Source organism: Rhagoletis zephyria, unplaced genomic scaffold (genome assembly GCF_001687245.7).
Source record: "Rhagoletis zephyria isolate East Lansing unplaced genomic scaffold, Rhagoletis_zephyria_1.1 Rzeph_scaffold_02985, whole genome shotgun sequence".
Lineage (NCBI taxonomy): Eukaryota > Metazoa > Arthropoda > Insecta > Diptera > Tephritidae > Rhagoletis > Rhagoletis zephyria.
The window spans coordinates 41,483-65,952 of NW_016160069.1; the positions used below are offsets into that span (position 1 = coordinate 41,483).

A 24,470-nucleotide genomic window follows, 5' to 3' on the forward strand; every position below is an offset into this window, starting at 1 on the left:
ACAACCTTTACTTTTTTATGAGGTATACAGACATATATTCAGGCTTATTAGCCTGAAATTATTTATTTTTCTAGATTTATTTTGATAATTTGATTTTAAAATGCGTGACCGGAATAGAACTGCCGAAAAAGTGAGGTTAAATTACTGACAACTAGGGTTGCCAACATTCTCTAAGATATTTATAGTACTTTTTCAAAAAAATTGGAAAAAATATAGTGCACTTAAAATATATATAGCATTTTATTTTTAAGAGAAAGTAAACACAATTTTTAAGTGACGGAAAATTTCTCCCTGTGAATGCCGAAGTTGTTGGAATAAAGGGTAGAAATTAAATAATTAAAGTAAATTTGTTAACTCTTTCTCAGTTATGTTACCTTTTTTGATTATAAACTCACAATGACCTTTTATTTTAAAAAATGTTTCGTTTAAAATTGTTATTTCAGTATAAAAGTCATCAATTTTTAATACACATTTTTTCGTGAAATTACTGAAATATATTCATACATATTTATAATTGAAGAAATATAGTATTTTCGCGTACTATATATTTTTCCAACAGTATATAGTACGCCCACCGGAAAAATAGTACAATACTATATATTATAGTACGGTTGGCAACCCTACTGACAACACCTTGTTATTATTACACCACGAGGAATATCCTTCCTTATTGTCGCTGTCCAAGAATGATAGAATACAAGATTGCGCCGATCAGAGAGGATTTTTGAGAATAACTTTTGTGTGACGTCACACTGGTGCAATTGCGAGAGAGAAATGCCAAAACGTGAGCAAGAATGGAAGAAGAAGAAAAAATGTTGCAAGGAAAATGTAAACAAGTTGCACCAGTGTGACGTCATGCAAACAACGATTCTGTCAAATTCGTTAAGAGAGGAATAGCGGTCCGAGATCGGCGCAACCTTTGTATTCTCTCAATCGTGGTCGCTGTCGATATTGCTTCATAAGACGTATTGTCAAAAGCTCGCGATATGTCCAGGAATGCACACAAGGCTATTTGTTTATACAGCAATGAATTTTCAAACAGCGCAGCCGTTTTGCTTAAATTTAACGAAAATTGATTAATTTTTTCCTGCCTGTTAAAATGTTAAATTTTTCTTCGTTTTGCTAAATTTTTTGATGAAAATATTCAAAGAGGATAATTTTTTCCAAAAATTAATTTCTGACTTTGAGTAAATTTTCAATCAATTTTTCAGTTTTATCTTAGGATCCCATATAAACTTCCAGGAAGTGTTGCTCTACGCAACTCCCAATCCGCGGTCGTCACATTTTCAAACCTCCGAGTGTACTTCTGCCATGAAATCGTTTCTTATAAAAACCATTTGCAGTTCGGAGGCAACCTTAGGTCCCTTCATTTGCTTTACAAGATCAACATGGACATGTTATCCATATGATACCAAACTCGTTTTATGCATGCATTCAAAAAACTAGCGAAAGGGCAGCTAACTATTATAGGGGTATAAGTTAAGAGCCTGAAAGAATGTGTTACCTGCACATAGTTTTCAAATTAAGTAACTGTTAGACTAAAAAACAGGGACTTTAAATAGCAGTTATTTTTTTCCAACAGTTAAACTTGGCCAGATATTTTTTAAGTTCGAAATAAAAGTCTTTCCGGATAGTAAACAAACCGCTTATGCAAATTAAACAAATTTGGTACCAAATGAAAGAGGACTTAAATAGCTTTTAAACAGAAATAACGATCGAAGGGTACCACTTCTATTCATATATTTTTTTATAATTTAATATTAAAGAAATGCATATACCTGACCCAAGGTTTGCTCTATGGTAATTAAAAATCATTTTTTATTTAAATATTTTTCAATAGCTGGCCTTCTGCTGGCTTTCTTCGTTTAAATATTTCAGTTTTAAAGCTATCCTCTTTCCTCTTCAGTTATTCTCTTCAGCTATCCTCTTTCAGTTGATACCAAACTTGTTTAATTTGGATAAGCGGTTTGTTTACTAATAGGAAAGGACTTTTATTTTCGACTTAAAAATATCTTTCCAAGTTTAGCTGTTGAAAAAAAACTGTTACTTACGGACCCTGCTAAAAAATCCTTACTTTTGCCGACAAAACTGAGCCTTCGATTGCCTTTATTTACTTATTTACTTACTTGCTTATTGTTTTATTTGATGTAATGTGGAACGATTTTTCGTCATCCCTTGTCAAGTTTGGTTTGGAGATAAACCGGTTTCGGCCTTTGTCCGTTACTATTTATTGCCGTGCTAAATCGTCGTTGGTTCTTAATTAGGTACGTTTCAGCGGATTATATTCTTTATGTAGTTCAACCAGTAGTTTTTGTTCTACTGATACTGAGTATAAGGCAGATATGCGTGTTGACCCTCACCTAGGAGCTCATCCTTGTGTTTTAATTTTTCTAATGTTTTTACTAAATAGAAAGGAGCCGAGGCTTATTGGCCTATACGCCTTTGATAGTCGTGTCGAGTTTTTCCCACTTTTATGAAAACCACTTTGACTTCACTCCATGTTAATGGTATGTGAACAAGTAAAAAAAATTTCTTTCAGTAACCTCACTAGTGGCCCAGATATTAAGTCCGCGCTCTATTGTAGGCATCGCAAATATTTAATAATAATAAAATAAGCTATTAGGAATTAGTGACGCGAATTCTTGGCAAGCTGTTTCTGAATTTTTTTATGGTAAAAAAGGTTTATTAGCAAAAGTTAGTGATAATTATTACGTACGAGAACAGCGTGGACATTTGTATGATTACGTCACGCGAACAGCTGATTCTCTCAAATTCGCCAAGAAAAAAGGAGCTGTACTGGTGAATGCGCCACCACTGTCTCTTTAAATCAAGGGTAAATGCCATCTTAGCAGGAGATATATGGTAACTAAAGGTTGAAATGCCCCACGATGTCTTTTCCATACTGACTAGGGCTGTGCGATTATTCGATTACTCGAGCAAGTTGGTTAATCAATTATTCGGTTAATCAATTACTCGAGTAATAAAGATTTTGATTACTCAAAACGATAATTAATCGAGTTACTTGAAATATGATTACTCAAAAAAAATAATTTTGCTCGTTAAAAGAGTTTGCTTTGGAAAATGCTTATTTTCTTTTTTACATTCTGTATATGAAAAAAATTTTTTGTTTTAATTTTTGAAAACAGAAACGTTGTTTTCAAAATATCAAGGAACTTTAGCTACTTTATACATATGTAGAGAGTTGAAATGTTGATTACTCATTTTACTCGAAATGTTGATTAATCATAAAGCAAATTACTCAAATATTTTTGTTTTTGGTTAATCAAAAATCTTGATTACTCGAGTAACTGAACTTTTGAGTAATCATAATTTCCAATTAATCGAATAATTGAGTTATTTACTTTATGATTAATTACAATTTTGAGTAATCAATTAATCGCACAGCCCTAATACTGACGATTCTTCCTGTAAGGCCCTTTATCATCCTACACAGCGTACACAGTGTTTATTATAGGACTTTAGCATTGGGGGAATATGTACATCCCGGGAAATCTGTTTCTTACAGAAGCCTTTTGGTTTCTTCCGGAGTGCCATCTGGTCTTGTCAAAGTGCATAGGACGTTGCGATGATCCAATTTAAGGGTCTTCTGAAAGCAATGCACGTCTGGCAGGGAAAAAATACTTCTGCAGTGCTCACGTCACATAGCCCTTTTAGACCTTTGGAGCTCACAGTTGTAAGCGGTTAGAGCCTACTTGCAGGCGGTCCCATCTCCCGTTGTCCATGCCCTATTGAAAAGCTTCCAAGCTTTATTTAGATTACAGAGATTGTCTTTCCACCAAGGGATATCCCTTTAAGACTTTTTGGCACAAATGTTTGTTGTTAGCTTGGCCGAGCTCTCACCCGATTTGTGGCGTGCGCTTTGACGTTGTCACATAAAGGGGAGAGACCTACAGTCATTACTATACCAAATACTTTAATGAGTCGTTTTCCGGCCGCATTGCAAGATTTTTTTATATTTTTTTTGACGAGGTCTACTGGTTAGTTACCCTTTGGGCTTCTATATGGGATCTAATATGTCTATGGTCTGACTAGATACCTTCCTCATTTGAGGCATACCTGTTTGAGATAAAGGTCGACAGACTAGTCTAGTTGAGGAAATTGTAAGATCTAGAACCTCCCCTCTTATAGCATTAAAAAAGGCCAGTTCGTTATCCCGGTGAAGAATAAACAAGTTGTTCTTAGTAATAAATTAAAGAAATGGCTCACCTGAAAAATTGGTGTTAGAACCACCCTAGACACAGTGATGGGCCTTGGTCTCATTACTAATGTCAGCTTTCTCCGTATGCACTACTCTTCTAAGGATATTACTTCCCTTTTGGCCATCTCGCAGCTATCGCCTGGAAGGTACGCAGAAGCGAGAAGAACCACTTGTTTACCCATTTAAATGGACACTTTAGTGCACAACGCAACTAAGTCCTGTTGTACCAACTCTGAAATTGGAATAAGAGTTATAGTTAGGCCGCTCTGGGCCTGCAGTGTGTGGTGTAATAAATAATCATACCATCACAGTCGTTAGGCCTTTAATGCCTTTAATCCATGGTTCTTGGTTGAATCAACACCTAAGAGCTCTGTTTTAAACCCCCTGTACGAAGGTTTAATGGGCTGCCTTTGCAGGATGGAGGTTCACTCGCAGGAACTTGACCTGCCTAGGCCTATATCTTTGTAGGTTTGCCATTTTACGGCCTTAAAGCCCGCTTGGCCTATTTTCCTTCATTTGGGGGCCACGAGTGTCGTCTCTTCCACCGAGACCTCCCATCGACCTTGTCTCCGACTCGCATTTAGCGGAGGACAGAGGGGATTTTGGTCCACGAAGGCCTTTGGTTTTCCGGAGCTTGAAGGGGCCGTCTTCCCTGTGCCGCCAGTGTTGTAGTGGGTGCATCCTTTGAGCAATAGAGTCGCTCTACGGTGCTATCCCGTTGCGTGGCAGAGGAGGTGGGATCTGCTTTCGAATGGGCGGTATCCTTCGAATCAACAATCAGAGTTAGCGCAATGGTGGGTTATTTCTAAAACCTGTTGAGCACCTCCAGCTTCCGACTAGCATCCCCACGTTGCGACCCTCAACAGGCCAAGAATATTATCCACTGAACTATCTGATTGCTCCGGAAAGTGATCAACATAGACCCTGGGTTTGTTATATCAGCGGCATGGGTTGCCACAATTTCCACGCCTTTCCAGGGTTTTAAAGTGGGCGCGACTTTACGCAGCCACTCCAGCGTTTCCGCGCCTCCGCAACTAGTCTTAAACTATCCCGTACCACCTAGAGACCAAAGTTTTTTAGGTAATCTTTAGGGAGTAACCCTAACTTCGGCCTTTATGACCTTGGCATTGAGTTCCGTTGGCCCCTTGTGTCAGCAATGCCAGTTCGGCCTTTGTTTTTGCCATTGGAAGAACGGCAAGTCGTTTGGCATCGCTTTCGCTGACCCCTCCGGAGATGTAAAATTCGTAGCGCTTTTATCTGCACCAGATTGCTTTCTAGCGCTAGCCCCATCTGGCTGTGGTGTCCGGAGCGCTTCCTGCTCATCTGTGGTTACCTGGATGTCATTATCATCTGGACCGAATTCCAGGTTGACCATGTCGACATCCATGGGAGCCAGATTGCTGAGAAGATAATCTGAATCGACTCCTATTTCATCCATTACATCATCTTCCCCATTTGGTTGGGCGCTTTGCCCATTTGGCTTTGCATCCAGTTCGTCCGCTGCAATATCGTTGGGCATCGAGTGCACCTATAGAGGCTACCGACTATTGCCCACTGTTAGTAGGCAAATATTAATAAAGGCATCATAACGTAAAAGAAGTAGACTGCTGCATAGCTAAAATAAAACAATCTCTGAGAAGCTCGGAGCAAGCAGCTTTGGCCCAATTATACGCTGATACTATTCCGAGGCATACTAGAGGTACTGGTATCGAAGAGCCCTAAAGACTAGCCAAAGTTGACGCTCTTAGCCTAACCTAACTATAGCATCTGAGAGAAAAAATAGGTAGAAATCAATTAGGGATTACATAAGTTTATTTTATTAGGAGCAATTTGGCATGTACAATTTCAACGGTAATTATATAATTGAAATTATAGTTTGTGTACTGTGCTTTTAATTACAATTCACTTACTGATATTTTACAAGGATTACAATTCTTAGTTTGTATTTATCTTAAGTCTTTTTACATTTTGAATTTCTTGTTTTTAGTTTTAGAAATTTGAATAAAGTAAACAATTTTATATTAGAGTGTGCGTTCCTAGATCTGTAGGTCCACCAAAGAGATTGACAAACACTGTATCGATTGCTTCTATCTATGTATATAATTTTGTATACATTTTATAAAATGTGGCTTATTTGCATAAATGCAACAATCGTCTCGTCTAAAATGCTTGCAAATGCTTAATTGACAAGGAGACTACATTTTAGACAAAAGGATTTGCATTCAGTACTTTAGTGCTACGTATGAGCTTTGCTAATCGGCTGCATGCTTTGCTTTGACTTTTGAATGATTCAAAATGTCATCCAAATTTGGTTTCTTATCAAACATGTACGAAAAAAATCAAAAGATTGCTTTTATTCCATTGGGCTGTATGAATAAAAACTAAATAATTGCATTTTCTTAAAATTTCAGTCTAACCACTTACATTTTTTAAATAAATCGAGTAAAAGCTTAAACATTTTAAGAAAAAAGCAATTGCTTAGTTTTGATTCATACGACCCATTGTATCATAGCGAGGGGATACAAAGTGTAGTTACGTTATCTTCGATATTCGAAATAGTCTTTGTCTAACACTTTGATATGACCTTTTAGACAATAATATTATCAATAAATATTTAAAGTTATGTTAAGAGTTTTTCAATTTAATTTTATAGTTTGCGTGGTTTTGATTTATTTTACTTAAATACATATGTTAAGTATATATCTATGTAGTATGTATGTTTGTGTTTTCTTATCTGAATCAAGGCATGCAGCCTCAATCTTGGATTTATAGCAAAAATAAAAAAAATTCCTTTAATTTTGCGAATGCCTGTGAATATAAATATAGGTATTGGATTTGTAATATTTCATTTTGGGTACCACAAAAATTTTCCAACTGATTTGCCTTTTCATTGCTTACATTTGGCTTTCTAGCACATGGGCATAACGTGCCTTTATGTTGCGTATTTTAAGCAATTACACTGGGTATCCCCCCAGACTCTTTACCACACAATCGTCTAATATAATTTCACAACGCAATCTCTCTGGACAGATCCTAACCAAAGTGTTGAGTGGGAAGATGCCAAATAAATCAGTAGATGTGTGATACACAATGTAAAGTGCCACATAATAATGATAAACTGATGACTTGATTGATAAAATGTCGAAATGGTAAAAGGTTTCTATTGAAAGTCATAGTTTTGTTAGTACTCCACTTTCCCTTGTTTCAAAATATGTATTTGAGGAAATTACTGCGAAAATTGTAAAGAAATTGAATCTTTTAAAGCATAAGTAAGTTTGTATGTGCACAAATTTAATGCGGCGCAAGGTCAATATTGGGCAAACATTTTTTTTAACATTTGTAATACTAATTTAGATACTTTTTTCCAAATACCATTTGCTACCTTGTGGTTGAAGAAATCGATCCCGAAACAAGTTTTCTTTAGTTCGGCTAGATTTAAAAAAAAAAACGTTTAAAAGCCATGCGATACCGAAAAAGTTGCGCTAGTACTCGTCGATTCAAATTTTTTATATAAATACTTGCCAGCATGATTGCAGATAACTTCATACAAGTGTGCCAAAGGATTTACTATTATTCTTGAGAATTTTACCTTTGTACGAGTATCCTTTTGTGATTGCCGCGGTCTTGGCTTTTCTTTCGTTAGATATGGTCTGCCATGTTCAATAGAAATGTTGTAATTTCATTTGCAGCGACCGCCTTAACCCAGGCACCGTGGCATTAGCTTGGCCAAATGGTACGGTTGGCGGTGATTGGGGTGGTTTGGTTGTCTTGAATACTTTCATGATAGTGGTGTGCAAAAAGGTTGGCAGGCTCGGAACTGCGCATGGCCATAGTGTGGGTCTGGCCGTTTTTTTGGGTTTATATTTTATTGATAGCAATTACGTCGACTGCTGCTGGTTCATAAATTTATGATGCAAAGTTTAAATACTGTAGCGCTTCTGTTGCTTAAAATGTCAAAGACGGCATTTTGTTGTTGTTGGAGCGTTGCTCGATAGTACTTTCGATCCTGTCAATGTTGTTCACAGATATGTACATACATATGTAAGTGGGGATGCACGGATCTACATGCGAGTACATACATAGTTTATACATATGTATGTATGTGGTTAAGGCTGAGTATGGCTGCTTGCATGACGTAGCTGATGTGAATCTGTTGCGTGCGTTGCTTGTTTCGATTTGTTTATTTGTTAAGAGGTGCACATACATATATACATATACAATATGTATAGAGGTATGTATATATGTTTTCAGCTAGGTCGTTGGCCACAACCGCACGTTGGATTCTATCGCTATGGAATTGCCTAGGTTCAATTTGTTTTTGATGTTGATATTTTTCGTTGCTTTATTGACTTGTGCTCACGTAGGTACATATCCATAAATATACCATAATATGTGTGAGGGTATGCTTGCAGCAAAACATATGACCGTATATTAATCCAGACTTTCAAATCTTCTTCAAGAAATTTTACCACAATTTAAAGGCTCGTCATAGGTATTCGCATAGCATTTAGGGTGGGTATGCCGATCAACGATGGAAAAGGGATAAAGTTATAGTTTTCCCTTTGAATCTAATTCAGAAGTTGATTTTGATTTGAATTTCATCGCTTCATCTCTTATTTTGAACATTCTGTCAACCGAATGTAATGAAATGATACACTTTTTGCTAGTTTCCTTGAAAAGTAAAATAATAAGGTTATGAGATTTACTGATATGAAAGTTGCCCGCATGCATTTGAATTTGCCATGAATAAGTTTTTCAACTCGGTTCGATAATTCTTATTTGGAAAAATCACTTAAGATTTTTGATGTGCCATCGTCAAAAGCATTGGAATGAACGACGTTAGTTACATATGTATGTATCTATGTATGCACATAAATACACTTGTTATGATGGATGGCAGTTTGCTAGGCCTGTGTTATTGATTGGCATTGCTGTGTGTACGCGTCCTAACAGCGCTGCTGCAATTACACTTTCTCACCGCCCACAACGGGTTTAGTAAGTGGAGTGCCGCATTCGCAACCCACTTGTTGTTTTTTACAGTATAGAAAAGTCGGCTGCTTGAATTGAATTGAATTTTTTTTAGAGATTTGCTTTAAGTGTAATATTTTTTGCTCTGTCGTTTGTAAGATGGGTTTGTCTTGGGTTTTCTGCGCTGTGTTGCTTGCCAAAATGTATTTTTTATTGGTCTTTCCGGGGAGACGAAATGAGCTTTGTCGGTAGCCACAGCCAGGATTGGAAATTTCTTGCGTTTGCCGCATAACGACTTCCGTTCTTTGCACAGAATAATTTATGCTGCTACTTATGTATATGAATGTATGATTATACACACATACATATATAAAAAATTAGTTACTTTAGAGCCAGAGCAGTGTTTTATGGACCACCATGAATGCTTATTGTCCATGTTTAATTCCGCTATGGTCGTGTGCAAGAGAGCACAACGTTTAATTGAGTATCATAATTTGGCTTTTTTTTTGGAATTTACATTGTATTTACAGATTATAGAACTGTTTTAATTTTGGTAAAATTTTGATTACGTATGTATGGTAAGTTTTGATTCCATGATAAAATTTGAAGAGCTTAAGATACATAAAATTATTTAGAGTTTTTTTTTTGAATTTTGGCGTTGCTCCTTCATAATATTTGTTGTATTATGTCTCAAAAAGATATGTGCCAAACAGAGTTTTCGATAATTTTAACGGTAGATCTCATCGATGAATTTTGAGTGATCTAAAAATAAATGCATAAAAAATTTCTTACAAAAGATCTTTGTTTTTTTTTGAGTGGTATAAAAACAATTCCATGAATAAACTTTTGTAAAAGGGTTTAAATTCGGGTTTCTTAAGATGGTTTTCAATAGTTTGTTTTTTTTTTGTTCGTGGACATTTCGTATTCCAAATATTTTTTCCTTTCGCTCGTTTGGAGAAATTTTTAATATATATTTTAAGATAAAATATACTACGTTAATTAATTGAACAAATTATTACAAAAGCTTACTTTTTTAAGATTTATCAAAAGAAAACTTTGATTATAAAATTTAACTACCAACCAAGTAGATACATTTATGCATACAAATCTTTAAAAATTCTATAAAAGTCGAAATGGAAAATAAATTTTTTACCTTTAAATCTAGGTTTTTTGTTTAACGATTTTTTATTTTAACAGAGATTCCAAATATTTTAGAACTTAGCATTCGTTTTTTCATTATCCAAGCAAAAAATACATAACTAATAAAAGCGTTTACAAAATTTTACTACCGGAAATTGTTGAAATAAATATTTATTTGTTAAAAATGTTAAGTAATTTGGGCAATTTAACATTTTGAAATCCATTAACTAATGGTGTTTTCGTTTCTTTCAAAAAATGATGTTGCACTCAACTCTGTAAAAGTGTATGCTTTTACCTACTTATCCTTGTCTAGCTCACGCATTGCATAATATTTTCGTTTCAAGCAAACATCTCATTTCCAGTGCATCAATCTCTCCCCACAACGCTTCAAGGACAGAAAATTTGCCTGTTGCCTTAATAGAGTGTGCCATTGTAAGAAACGAACACAAAATTTTCTCACCGGTTTGCTTTTACATATTTTACAATCGAACACGAAAAGAGAAAGGGGCAATCAAGAGGCAGCATTTTTTGGTAGAAACGAAAGCAAGATGGGTATTAACCAAATGTAATACAAATATGTACATACATACATATGTACGTAGTATGCATGTATGTTTGTGCATATGTACATACCTATGCAGTAAGTGTTTGAATATAATGCAAAAATTTACTCGAAATACATATACTCTGTTTACCGTAGGATTCTGTTAAACATTTACCATATTTAGTATACACTTTTTTTTTAAATGCAGGGATGCCCTAAGTAAAGACCTTAAATTTTGAATTTTGTTATCCCTGAGCGCGTTTCTAAGACGTAGCTGTTGCTATACTGTTGAGTGTTTGTTTCAGAAACGCTCAGTTGAGTAGTTCCGCTCAGCTCAACGGTTGGCAACCTTACGCCATTTTTTCCATCATAAAATTATTTCGCTACGTTATATAAGTCAAAAATGATGTTTCCCTTCAGTCAATTTTCATAGAAAACCCAAATAAAAAAATAATTTGTCTGTAAATTGCTGGCGAAGCTGGCTGTTAATAAAATAAAATGCACGTACAAATACATATATTAAAAATAAAATAAGAAAAACTCAATTATAAATCCTGTGCTATCCATATTTTTGGCTTCATATTTTTTTTATTTTTGTGCTGTTTTATTTAATTTTGCTTGTTTACAAATGTTTTGGCAGTTAATGTAACATCCCGTTTCTATGACGTAACTGTTGAACTCAACACTTGACAGCATTTCAGCAACAGTTGAGGTAAACAGTTGCGTCTTAGAAACGCGCCCCATGTCAAAATTTCTTTTAAAAATCATACAAATTTGATTCTAGCAAACGGCAGTTAAGAGTGAAAATTAATGTTTTGGATGTAAGATGTTCTGATTGCAAAATTGTTCTAATTAACAAAAAAAAAAAAAATACCTAAAAGCTTCATTTAATCGGGAAAGAAAGTGCACTTCTTTGGATACATGTAAATAATAATAATGTATGTACTTACATACATGTGTATGTAGTTTTCACTTTCAACACCGAACTTTAATTATTTTTTCTGACGAATTCCATTTTCTTGCAGGAGAAGCAGAAAATTAAAAAAAAGTGATAAAAAAAATGTTAGCTAGAACCATATATCGTCCCGTTTCTGCCTTAACCACGTATCTACAATTTTTGGGAAAACTAATATTACCATTTATAACAGCTGTTTAAGCGTCACACTATTTCAAAATAGAACAGAGACTTAATGAGGGTGCTTACTACTGTTAGTGGAACCCGAAATATTAAGTAAAAAATGGGTTTATTGTATTCTAAGGGAAGAAATTAAACATTTTTTCTAACACTCTCTAAAATACCTCTATTGCAGATACGAGGTTAAGGCAGAAACGGGACGATATGTAATACTTCTATATTGGTAGTAAGCTAACATCTCAATGTGTAAGCATTCCGAAATCAAAGCGAGACAGTCTAGTACTGTTTTTGTCAATGTATTGTGTACCTGAGTGCCGTTTTTGTAAATGTGTCGTGTACATGTTTATTTATAAACGTATGTGTTCCTTTTCTTTCGTACGTGTTTATTGATAGATATATCTGTACTGTAGGGTTTTCGGACGGTACTAGCTCTTACTGCCAATATAGGAGTATTACATATATGGCTAGAACCATTCGACATTTCATCAACGATAAGATGCATGTACATATGTATGTACATATGTAACATTTAATTTGTTATGCTTGAAGTAAAAGAAATACAAATTTGTCATACGTAGCTCGCAAATGGAATTTTTAAGTTGCAATAAAAAGGATGCATGCAATAGAAAATTTAAAATGCGGATATAAAAAACAATTTGATGTTTAATTGTCATATTTAGTAACATAAAAGTTTTAGATGTACTATGTATAATTAATTTATGATTTTTTTAAACCCTGCCGGATTTACGTGGGTAGAAGAAATTCAAAAGGTTCTTTTGGTATTTATTTTATATTCTTCGGATAATTTCAAGCTTCCTTAGATAGAAGAGTGTACTAAATTTTTTAGCATTCTACTAAAATTTCTTTTAACACTTTGCTTCGTTTTCGAAGATCATAATCCATAAAATTAAAAATTTCGAGCGCCATCGGATATGATTACTTCTAGGTGAGCAAATTCCTAAAAGAAATTTTCCAAAAATAACGCATTATTCAGCGATTTTAATTCTTGTTCAGAATACCGGCCTATCGGATTCTTCAATGACATCCAAGAAACGGCTGCCATTTTTATTAAAAATAAATGTATTGGGTGGTGCTGTTGACATCGATGGAGAAAGTTATACTCTAAGGAGTGGTTAGAATAACCACAGAAAATTTCAGAATATTAGTGCTTTTGAAAAACGCATTAAGTGCGACGAAATAGTTAATTTTGTCGAAATTGTAACTATTGCAAGTTGATTTTGGTAAATATCAATTTCGTAGTCCATGGCAGCTTCTCGGATGTAGTTGAAGATATTTACTTTGCCAATTTTGTTACTTCCACTTAGTAGAAAATTTTTTTGAAGTTGTATTTATTGCGGATGTGTACAATTTTAGGTATGTATGTTTGTGTGTACACTTATATATCTAATTGCTTAAAAACAAATAAAATTTGGGATAAGCTTCAATATTTGATTGTGTTCAAAATGTTTTGCACTTAATTATGTACCTACTAATTATTTCACTAGCTCACCTCGACCCTTTCTAATTTCTGTTCTGTTTTCCTTTTGGTTATTGAATTTATATACATACATATTATGCGAATTTTACCTAAAATTTGCCGAAAATCAATTACTGATATTTAGTTCGTCACAGCCAAAATTGCCCAAAATCTAAGCGTTGAATATCGAAAGTGCTTCTGTGTGCAAAACCCGTCAGCTCATTCATAAGAGAGGCAGGAGCGAATTTATGTATGAATGATGCTTCAGATGTTGATGAATGAATCCCTCCGCGTGTGGCACGCACACATACATACATATGTACGTGGCCTTGTATTTAAGAATGGGGTGGAAGAGGTATGTATGTATATGTTAAGCAGGGGTGATGCTCTTATCTTTCTCCTGCTGCGAGTGCTTAGCTGGGGAAATTAGCTTTTCGTAGTAGTTATCTTTGTTGTTATAGTTGTAAGTTGAAGGGATGGTTTATCTTTCTTAATCTTTTAGCTGCTCCTCCGCCAATACTCCTTTACATTTCTCCGACAGCACGCCATTGTTTATATAGATGAACGTTTTTCGCTGCAATGGCAAATGAGTCTTTTAGAGGCAAATGTAACTCAAGATTGTCACTCATTTATGAGACTATTGAGTTTGATTGTTGGAATAGTTTTGGTGAGATTTCTTCATATCCGATTTTTGGTGAGTCTTAATTTTTTTCCATAGATGGGTCCTTTAAGTAATTGAATTTTTAGAGAGTTGCTCATGGGCGAGATTAAATGATATCTGCAATAGTAAACATAAAATGGACGTTAGTCTATTTGGTCATCTACATAAGAATGAAGTAATAATCAATAGCAATACCACAATAGGCATTTTATCGAGTCCCAAGGTTTGTATACTCTATCTGACGTTCTGAGCGCGAAATATGGCGGCCAAAAATTTATTAGCAGGGGAAATTTTTTATGGACCTAAAAGCCTATAAAAAAGGCAAAATAAAATAACGACACAGTCCTGAAAAGGCAAAAGAAAAACAGCGAAATAAGCAGGAAAAGCCACTAGAAAAGGCAAAAAAAGCAAAACAAGGCATTAGAAAAAGACAAAAACCGAAAATTAGTCAAAAAATACATTTATTTTAGAGATTTTTATTTTACAAATAAAAAGAGAAAAGCTCTGAACTAGTTTCATTATCTGAAAAATTTTTACGTTGAATATATTTTCTGCTTTCGAGTTTTTAACTCACAAAACTTGAATCTCTATAATTGTAGTATTTTCGCGAATAAAAGCCTTGAATGTACTAAACGTGCGCTCAAAGTGAGTTGATACAAGCGGCGTCTAATTTAAATATGAAACGTTTAAAACTTTCATATTATCAGGAATAAGGGTTTTTTAATTGCCCTTTACAGTTAAAGGTAGAAAAGGCAAAAAGACAAATATCTTAAAAAAGGCAACATCAAATGTGTACATTCTTAATCGAATATACTCTATCTCTTTAGCAGAAAAATAGGTAATTTCCATAAAATCTGTTATTAGGTATGCCAAATTTAAACATTTATTTAAACAACTAAAAGGAAAAAAAACTCACTTTAGCCAGTCTCATATTAACCTGGCGTCAATGCCCATTAGGAAATTTCACCCAAGCGTTTTATTTCTCACGAAGTCTTAAGTACTTTATTTTTATTTTTGAGCACTTATACCGTAATGGCCAAGGGGTCAATTCCCGTTCTGCGTTATCGTGAAGTGAAGTGGAAAGTCAAAAATTCACACTGAAATAAGTGCGGTGTGAGAGTATTATTTTTATCACTTCACAATAACGTCAGTAATAGCGTCAAAAAATAGCGTAATGGTCTCACGGGGTCCAGTGGACCCCAAGAAAACATACGGATGCCACGTATGTATGTACGTTCTGTTTCATATATAGACTCGAGTGCTGTACTTTACTTAAGTTTTTCTTTTTCTTTATATTCTGATAAGATCTTTATTAGAAATTTGAAATTATTAATAACTAGGATTTACCCGCGGGTTTCACCCCACGTCAGAAGAAATTAAAGGGGTCATGTGACTTGTGGTTCCGAAGTTATGGCTGATAAAAAATTCTAAGCCTATGTTAAGTGCTACGCCCCCTTTTAAAAACTCATTTATATATAACTTACTATAAGCACCTACCATAGATATGTCTGCATACCAAATGCCATGTTTATGTGACTTATGGTTCCGAAGTTATAACTGGTAAAATATTCCACGCCTTTGGGATTTGCCGCCCCCTTTCACAGTCTCATTTGAAAATATACCTTACTATAAGCTTCTACCATAGATATGTCTGCATACAACATTTCAAGTTCATGTGACTTATGGTTCCAAAGTTATGTCTGACTAAAAATTCCACGACTATGTTATCTGCCACGCCCCATTTTACAAACTCATTTATATATGCCTTAAGATAAGCATTTACCATAGATATGTTTGCATACCAAATTTCAAGTTCATGTGACTACGCTTCCGAAGTTAGAGCTGGTTAAATAATTCACGCCTATGGGAGGTGCCACGCCCCCTTTTCCAATGCCGCCCATATTTTGCCATGAGTACGGAATTAGTTTTATTTATCTCGACAGCAAGTTCCAATGCACAAGAACAAATATTTCAAGAGATATACAACATGAAAATTTTAGTTAGTATAGGTGCCGNGCCATGAGTACGGAATTAGTTTTATTTATCTCGACAGCAAGTTCCAATGCACAAGAACAAATATTTCAAGAGATATACAACATGAAAATTTTAGTTAGTATAGGTGCCGCGCCCTCTTTTCCAGTACTGCCCATTTTTCTCTATACCTATAACCTTCCCGGGGTTCAGACATTCACATTTATATATATAGTTAAAAATGTTGGCTATATATCAACAAATGTTTGCTAACCTGTTGATGAAATACTGAATTTAACATGAGAAAAGTATATTTATGTCGATGTACAAAGTTAGCTAATTTAGTAGGTATAGCTCATAACATTAAAGAAAAAAATAAAATAATGGAATAAATGATTTTTTTGCTTAATTAAATATTTAACTTATTTTAGGAAAAAAAGTTTTTTTTTAAATTAATTTTCGACTTTTTTCTAAAACCGGGTTTAGAATTATTCGAAAACAGGAAATTTGAAAAAATCGGTTCTCAAATTTTGAATTCAGAAAAAACGGTTAGACCGGATATTTGGATTTAATTTTTTGGATTTGGATAACGTGTAGTTTGTCAGAAATCAAATCCTAAAATGGGGAAAAACTATTTACATAAAATATGTATAGCTTTCATTTAATAATGATAATAGATTGGCGCTTAAACATATGATAGTATTTGGCCGAGCTTCTCCTCCGATTTGTGCCGTGGGCCTTGATTTTGTCACACACAAAGAGGGACCTACAGTTTCTTTATGCAGACTCCGAACGGCGATTTTAGTTTTATGAGAAGCTGTTTTTCATGGCAGAAAAACACTCGTAGGTTTGGCATTGCCTGCTGAAGTGCGAACGCAGTTAAAAAATCTTGTTTGCTCTTGATATTTTGATGTTGGTCGGAAATCGGGCTTCAACCCAGGCCTTGCGAAATTTCTAACCACTACACCACAGCGGCCGCCAGCTTTCATTTAAAAAACAATTAAATGGAATAAGTTCAAAGTTATTCGTATTTGGATTAATATTTAGTAAAGAAACATTGGTTGTAATAAATATTTCAAAGTTTTAGAATCAACTGATTTTTTTAGTAGTTAAAAATCTTAACCTTGCTTTTTATAAATATTTTATAAAATACATATTTCAGGCAATTGTTTTCTGAAATATCTTCAGTTTTTAAAAACTTTTTTAACCGACCTCAAAAAAAGGAGAAGGTTATCAATTCGTCGGAATATTTTTTTATGTATGTTACCGCATAACTTTGGATCACGTTAATCGATTCCTATAATTCTTTTTTTAAAGGAAAGGTGTTACCTCACAGGTGGTCCCGATTATTCGATCGTGATCTTATATTTTTTGCCGGTTATGTTTTTTGCTTAAAAATTACTTGTCTTAAATCATTTTGTGAATCGAATCTCCACTGGAATCAGATGTGGTCGCTTATGGATGCAGTGCCTCAGAAATGTGTTCTTACGAAGAACTAATTTAGACTGCATTTTTGATTAACAAAGCTTTGTTTGACTAAGTTTTATCGAATTTGTTTGAAGAATAAAAAAGAAATCGAAACCAAGAAAAAACTCATATGGTAAATCTGCATATGTTTTTGATAAGCGCATTTCTACTAAATTTAGTATTAAAGCGTATGTTTTAAAAGCGAATGGTTAAAAGCGTATTGATTTCTTCCGATATGAAAAGCATACGTATACCAAAAGAATTTGCGAAGGGAAGTTAACTGTATTTAAGAGCAAGATTGGTAAACAAGCTATGTTTGCTGTTTCAACAAAATAAAAAATATACTTAATTTAAAGATGCAGTTATATAAATATATAGATGAAAAACCCGATTTATTCGATAGCAAAACTCCGGTTTATTCGATATTCAAAAAATCACAATTTCAAAAAATGGTAAAAAATTTTGGAAAAAACTGGTTTGGAAAACCGAGTCCATCACCCCAGTACATAGTACATGCATACACACATAGAGAAAACAAAGCTAGGCAGGGTAATAGATATGCATTCATGTGTATATTAAAGAAAATAGGCGTATGGTTATTTCTAATCTGGCGTTACGTGACGCTCGCATGACAAGCTGTTAAAAAAAATTAAAAAAGGCAAAATTTTAAAAGGTTTTTCTAGATTTGCATATCAATTAAATGTCCCCTTATTCAGTAAAAACATTACAACTGTTGGTAGTAGCGATTAGAGTTGTCAAACTATCGATAGTATCGATAGTTTAAATTTTTTTAGACTATCAACACTCAATGATATTTTTTTTTTATACTATCAAAAATATCGATAGTTTAGTAGGACTATCGAACTATTGTTGGTAATACCTGAATTTTTTAATTTGAATTAAAAATTTTGTTTTTTAGTGTGATGCCGACGTCATATTCAAATATGCACGCATTTAGGCCAACATACATACATGTGTTATTCGTAAATCCTGTTTGGTTTGTATAACTTGTGCTTGTTTTTGAACTTTCTAAAAAGAGAAGTATTTTGGCTAAGCAGTTACTTAATTTTGAATGAATATAACTTTTATGAGATAATATTTATTTCACTATGATCCTGTAAAAACAAAGAAACCTAACTGATTTAGCGTTGTCGATAGCGCTATCGATAGTTTTGTTTTTTTGAGACTATCGTGAATATTGATAGTTTTTCTGAAAACTATCAAAACTCGATAGTTTGACACCTCTACTAGCGATTTAAAGATATTAATAAACATACGCGCTGGCGTGACGTTACAAAAAACAGGAGTGGGTTACAAAATTGCAAAACTTTGCGAATTGGACTAGGCTATTTGTATAAAAGTTTTTGTAGTAATATTGGAAATGTTTAAGGTTAATTCCAAGGTTCCAAGTTTTTAAATGTGGAAATATTTTCTGCTTTATGTTTAATAAGCTGAGGTAGTATCTGACGTGACGTTACCTGGCGATACGTTACTAAAATTTCCATTGAACAAGTTTTGTTAATATTGTTCTTGAAAGAATTTTTAACGAGAAGAAAACATGTATTTTATGTCGAACATACTTTTTATTTTGACATCAGCGCCACCAGCGGTTCAATTTTTTGCAAATCTATATCTTACTACGTTTCAACTAAACATGTCAAATGTGAAACAAATCCGAGCATCAATACGGGTTTTCAAAATATCTCGAACCTGGCGCCACCTAACGAGACCATTTTTTGGCAAATACATAACCAGTATTAGCTCAGCTATGCGTACTTGGCGTTGCATGAGAGTTGTCACATAAGGAATCTGTTAAAAGAGCTTTGCGTGTAAGCGATTACCCAACGCATGGCACTTCACATGTAGAAGTCTGTTGGCTTTTAATTTTTACGTAAACATGATGTAGCAGTGCAAAGTATGCGTAACTGAGCTATATATATTATATAAAACAGCTGAATCGGCGTATAAATAAGTTAGATATAAGACTTTATTTTTTTTACGTTGTAGACTTTTCGCCGGAATCGTCCATATACAAAATGTGTACTAGAATCTATGTCAGAAGTAACAACCCAACCGATAAAAAATGTGCGTGCTAAATTTTAAACTTTGCCATCAATGTTCATACGGGGTTCAATGGACTAATACGGGTTAAGCCATGCTCTAATATTTTTGTCACCAATATTAATAAAATAAATCTCGAAAATAAATAAATAAACAAGTATCTTTTAAGCAAAAAACAAAACCGACTTCAATTCTCATATACAAATTTATGATTATCGTTAGTTTCTTCACGATCCAATTATCGGATTTAAACAAAATTAGTATGGGACCACCCCTGAGGTCTCACCTTTCCGATTAAAAAAGAATCATCGACATTGGTTAACGTTGTTCAAAGTTCTGCGGTAACATGCATAAAAAAAAACGAACTGATAACCTCCTCCTTTTTGTGAATTCGGTGAAAAATAATTTGAAAGTATACACCTAGTGATAATTTCAGCTCGATATTCAAAAACGGTGTAACAGAAAATGGCTTCATTCACGCTGTGTTATTTTCAAATATAAGCCATTCGGTTAAAGTGCCACATACATAAATGAAGTTTGAAGTATATATGATTTACATACTGTTATATAAAGAAGAGAATACATACATATGTACCTACTCGTCCTTATCAAATCGAGTATTCAATAAAAGGACTTTTTAAATCCTTCTTATTATGTACTTAAAATGTTATGATCATTTTGTAAAGAAACACAAAAGAATTTCATACCACCTTGCCTAGATATCGGGTTGTCTGCTTATATGGTTAAATTTTTTAATTTAGTTTGCAACAAAAATACCAGATGAACAAATAACCGAAAGATGCTAATACCTACATTATTTAACAACTACACAACACAACGTATAAAATAAAGTAACACATCTTGCCAGGGGCATTTGATGTAATGTATGTACATTAAGGAAGTCCCAAAAAAAGTGAAGTCGGAATTTTAATGCACTCTTTTTTGATTTTAAAATTTTTAATTTTTAAATTTTGAAATCGAAAAATATTTAGAGGTTGGGTATTGCTATTAGCAATCTTCTTAAGAAAAACAAAGTTTACCGATTGAAAAATATTGGTTTTCAAGAATTTTATACTATTTCTACGAATGCTTGTTTTTTCCCCTCATAAAATACATGGGAAACTTTGTACGCTCTGAGCAACCTCTAAATATTTTTTGATTTCTAAATAAAAAACAGGGGTATAATTGTTTCGGTATAGAACATTCCTAGGGAATGAGAGCGTTAAAATTCCGCCTTTACCTTTCACATGCATTTTTGGACCACCGTAATATACATACATATCGCACATTTGCCGCAAGAGTGTCATAGTGAAAAAATAAGAAATGCAAATTTTAGTTAAGAATGCAGAAATAACGGCCTCCTCTTCTTTAATGTTGTGCAAAAATTTCATATTTACATATACATAAGTACATATGCGTTCATTTTCACCGTGGGAGCGTTTGTAAACTTTGAACTTTTAATACGTTTTTCTCGAGTTTTTGATTTTTTGGATTTTGACTCTCTTGCGGCAAAGGTACGATGTGTAGGAAATAATAAAATATATCGTCGCGTGGCGTGCAATACCACGTATCCGCAAAATGCAATACCACGTATAAAGTGGCATAGAAAAAAAATTATTTTGGTTACCGTGTCTCAATGCTTCCTACTTCACAAATTTAATAGTGCATTATTATAGTAGAAGCTCATATTTAGTAAGTTTAGTTAGGAAACCATTCATCTTATACGCGGTATTGCATTTTGCGTTTAATAAATATTGCAATACAATTTTATACTCTCACCTGTAAATGTAAATATATGTTGTTAGATTTATATATATTCTCACAATGTTTTCATAAAGCTGAACGACGATCCTTGAAACAAAGTTTTCACGCAATAAGCACATTAGAACACATGTAGATTATTAAATATTGTTCCTTCATGTTGAGTATTTAATTTTTTTCGGCGAATTTGATTTGGATTGTGGTTCAAAAACAATGTTTTGACTAAACTATTCGTTCCGATTTAAATTATTTTCTATTTATATGCAATTACTGTCAATCTGACTTTCGGTGTTGTAATTTTAAACACGGCTTGTGTAATCCCGTTGTTAGCGCGGATGGGATAAGCTCATTCGCGAACACCGATCGAATGTAAACGCCCATCCAACGCGAGGATCTGAGCGATCCTGTCACGATGACACAATCCGTATGTTCTGTGCTGACGTTGAAGGCTTGATAATCGAAATGAAACTGATCTTAACTGCGCAAAAATTTCGCTTTATAAAGACCGCAAGCGATGCAACGCGTGTACCCCTAACAAAATCGAAACCGAAGTACAGAGACGATCGATATTAGCATCAGGACAATGACCATACTAACTTGAAATTCAAGTTTATTGTAGAATAATATCACAGTTAAATTATTGAAAAGTTCAGTTTTTTTTTCCATTGTGTTCTTTATAATTGTTTTGCTAACGGATGGAAATCACGTTTGGTGGTGTGAATAGCCAGACACAGTTGTGCACATTAGCCACGCATAGTATTTACCATAGAGTGAATGTATCAAAGTGTGTTTGTGCGTGTACGACGAAGTACACCTGGACCAAAAGCTGGACCAGCATCAGTCGCCGTAATAGCAAACAATAGAAGCATAGATGAATTAAAACCAGTTATGTTTTTCTCGCTGAATGGTGGCGGAATTTTTGCTCAACGTCCTTGACCATTGAACTGTTTACTTATTTGAAATATTTTACTACAAAAAAGGAATAAAAAAATACGAATAAACATACCTTAAATGATGTGAAAACAAATGTCTACCCTTTGAATGAAAAAGTATAAAATCATTGTGTCTGATTTTATAAACCGGATTTCAAGGATATACATACATTAACATGCGTGTTGTTGGTATAAAATTTAGAGTTTTTAATTCGACTGTACTATAAAGGTTTGTTTTCAAGCTCGTAGCTATCTATCTATCTACATACATACATATATAATACGCGAAGGGATTTTTTGTCCAGGTTATAAGATCTGCACCGTTCGTTCCATTTTCAAAACTGTCAAATGGTCAAATGGTGGTGCCAAATTAAAGGCCTTGAGCTGAAGATGTGCAATAAGGTTTTACTTTTTCGAAAAGAGTTGCCACCTGGTAAACAATTAAACTCACATTATTTAATAATCAATGTCATTATATCAGCTCCGACTGTAGATGCGCAATAGGGTTTTACCTTCTCGAAAAGAGTTGCCATATTAAAAAAAAAAGTAAGTTCAAATTATCTGAAAAGTTAAATCAATTATTATAAAAAGAATATCAATTAAAATGGTTTTAAAAAGCTATGTTTAGTAACTTTGCTGTAGGAGGGGTGCCACCTATTTAAAAAAGTTATATTCAATTTGAATTAAGTTAATTGAGTAATACAAATATGGGGGCCAAAGGAAAGGGAACAAGGAGGGTTCCGAGGTGTGCACCATATTTTTGTCGAAGGTTTCCACCCACTATTGCCAACTTAGTGCTTTTCTTAATTCAAAACGCGAAAATTTTTGGAGTTGGTGCTTGGTGCTTTTTTTTTAGTTTGAAGACCCCAAAACTGGCACCCTGAGATTGTGCATAAGGAAACTGTGCATACGAAATAATGGGAAATCGAAATTGAGCAAATGAAAACTGTGCATTTAGACATTATTTCGGTTTCAACCGCCTACGCAGAAAGAAGTTCTGCGCAAAAATACTTCCAGCCCCCTTTTCCGGCAACACAGAAAGGAGAATTCTACTTAGTAAGGGATATAATCCAAAAGCGCGGCCGAAGGCCGCCTACGCAGAAAGCAGTTCGTTTTCATGTATGCACTATTTCGGATGTATTATTTCGGTTTCCAAACGAAAGAGTGCATATGCATAATTTCGGTTTTTCTAATATGCATTATTTCGGTTTTCTACCGAAACTGTGCATATATGCATTATTTCGGTATTTTTCGTATGCATTATTTCTGGAAACTGGATGGTTCCGTGCGCAGAAGTGGAAAACTTCTAACTGCCATTCACCTGGGAGTGGTCAGAAGCGATTCTTGTGCGTACGGTTCAAATCGCAGCTCACAACGTCCGGATATTTATATCCACGTATCCTCTGGGTAGCAACCAAACACCCGTTTGGGAGCGAGCTAAAGTGAGAAGGCGTAAAACTTCGCGTGCGCTGGGTTTGGGTCCCGCCACGTTAAAACCCCGCCCAATGAAAAGAAACAAACAGCCTCGGATGAGACCCCCTTTTTCTGATGACGACCACGGCAAACGTATAAAGGACTATGATTTAAGGGTATGCACCTGGAATATCCGGACCCTTAATGGGGAAGGTGCCTCTGCCCGGCTGGTTGATGTCCTCGGGAAGACAAAGGCTGACATCACCGCCATCCAAGAAATGCGATGGACGGGGCAAGGTAAAGTAAGCGTGAAGCCTTGCGACGTCTACTACAGTTGCCACGTAAAGGAGCGAAGATTCGTGGTAGGAGAGAGACTCCGTCGCCGAGTACTGGCGTTCACCCCGGTGGACGAACGTCTAGCCACAATCCGCATAAAAGCTAGATTCTTCAACATCTCGCTCATCTGCGCCCATGCCCCGACGGAAGAGAAGGATGAGGCGTCCAAGGATCTCTTCTATGAGCGCTTGGAACGTACATATGAGCGCTGCCCCCGACATGATGTCAAAATCGGGCTTGGCGATTTTAATGCCAAGGTGGGCAAGGAAGGGATCTTTGGCGCCACTGTCGGAAAATTCAGCCTCCACGTAGAAACGTCCGATAACGGACTGAGGCTGATCGACTTCGACGGCGCCCGAAACATTGTAATATGTAGTACTAGTTT

The 24,470-nt window shown here is 34.7% G+C and overlaps 1 long non-coding RNA gene across 1 annotated transcript; it reads right to left on the reverse strand.

Moving 5' to 3' along the window:
* Positions 1-12,651: 12,651 nt before the first annotated feature.
* On the reverse strand, positions 12,652-21,888 carry LOC108368167 (uncharacterized). The gene is made up of 2 exons (XR_001848335.1): positions 21,423-21,888; positions 12,652-14,261 (listed from the first exon to the last, which is right to left on the reverse strand). It is a non-coding gene; the product is annotated as an uncharacterized LOC108368167 (long non-coding RNA).
* Positions 21,889-24,470: the final 2,582 nt, after the last annotated feature.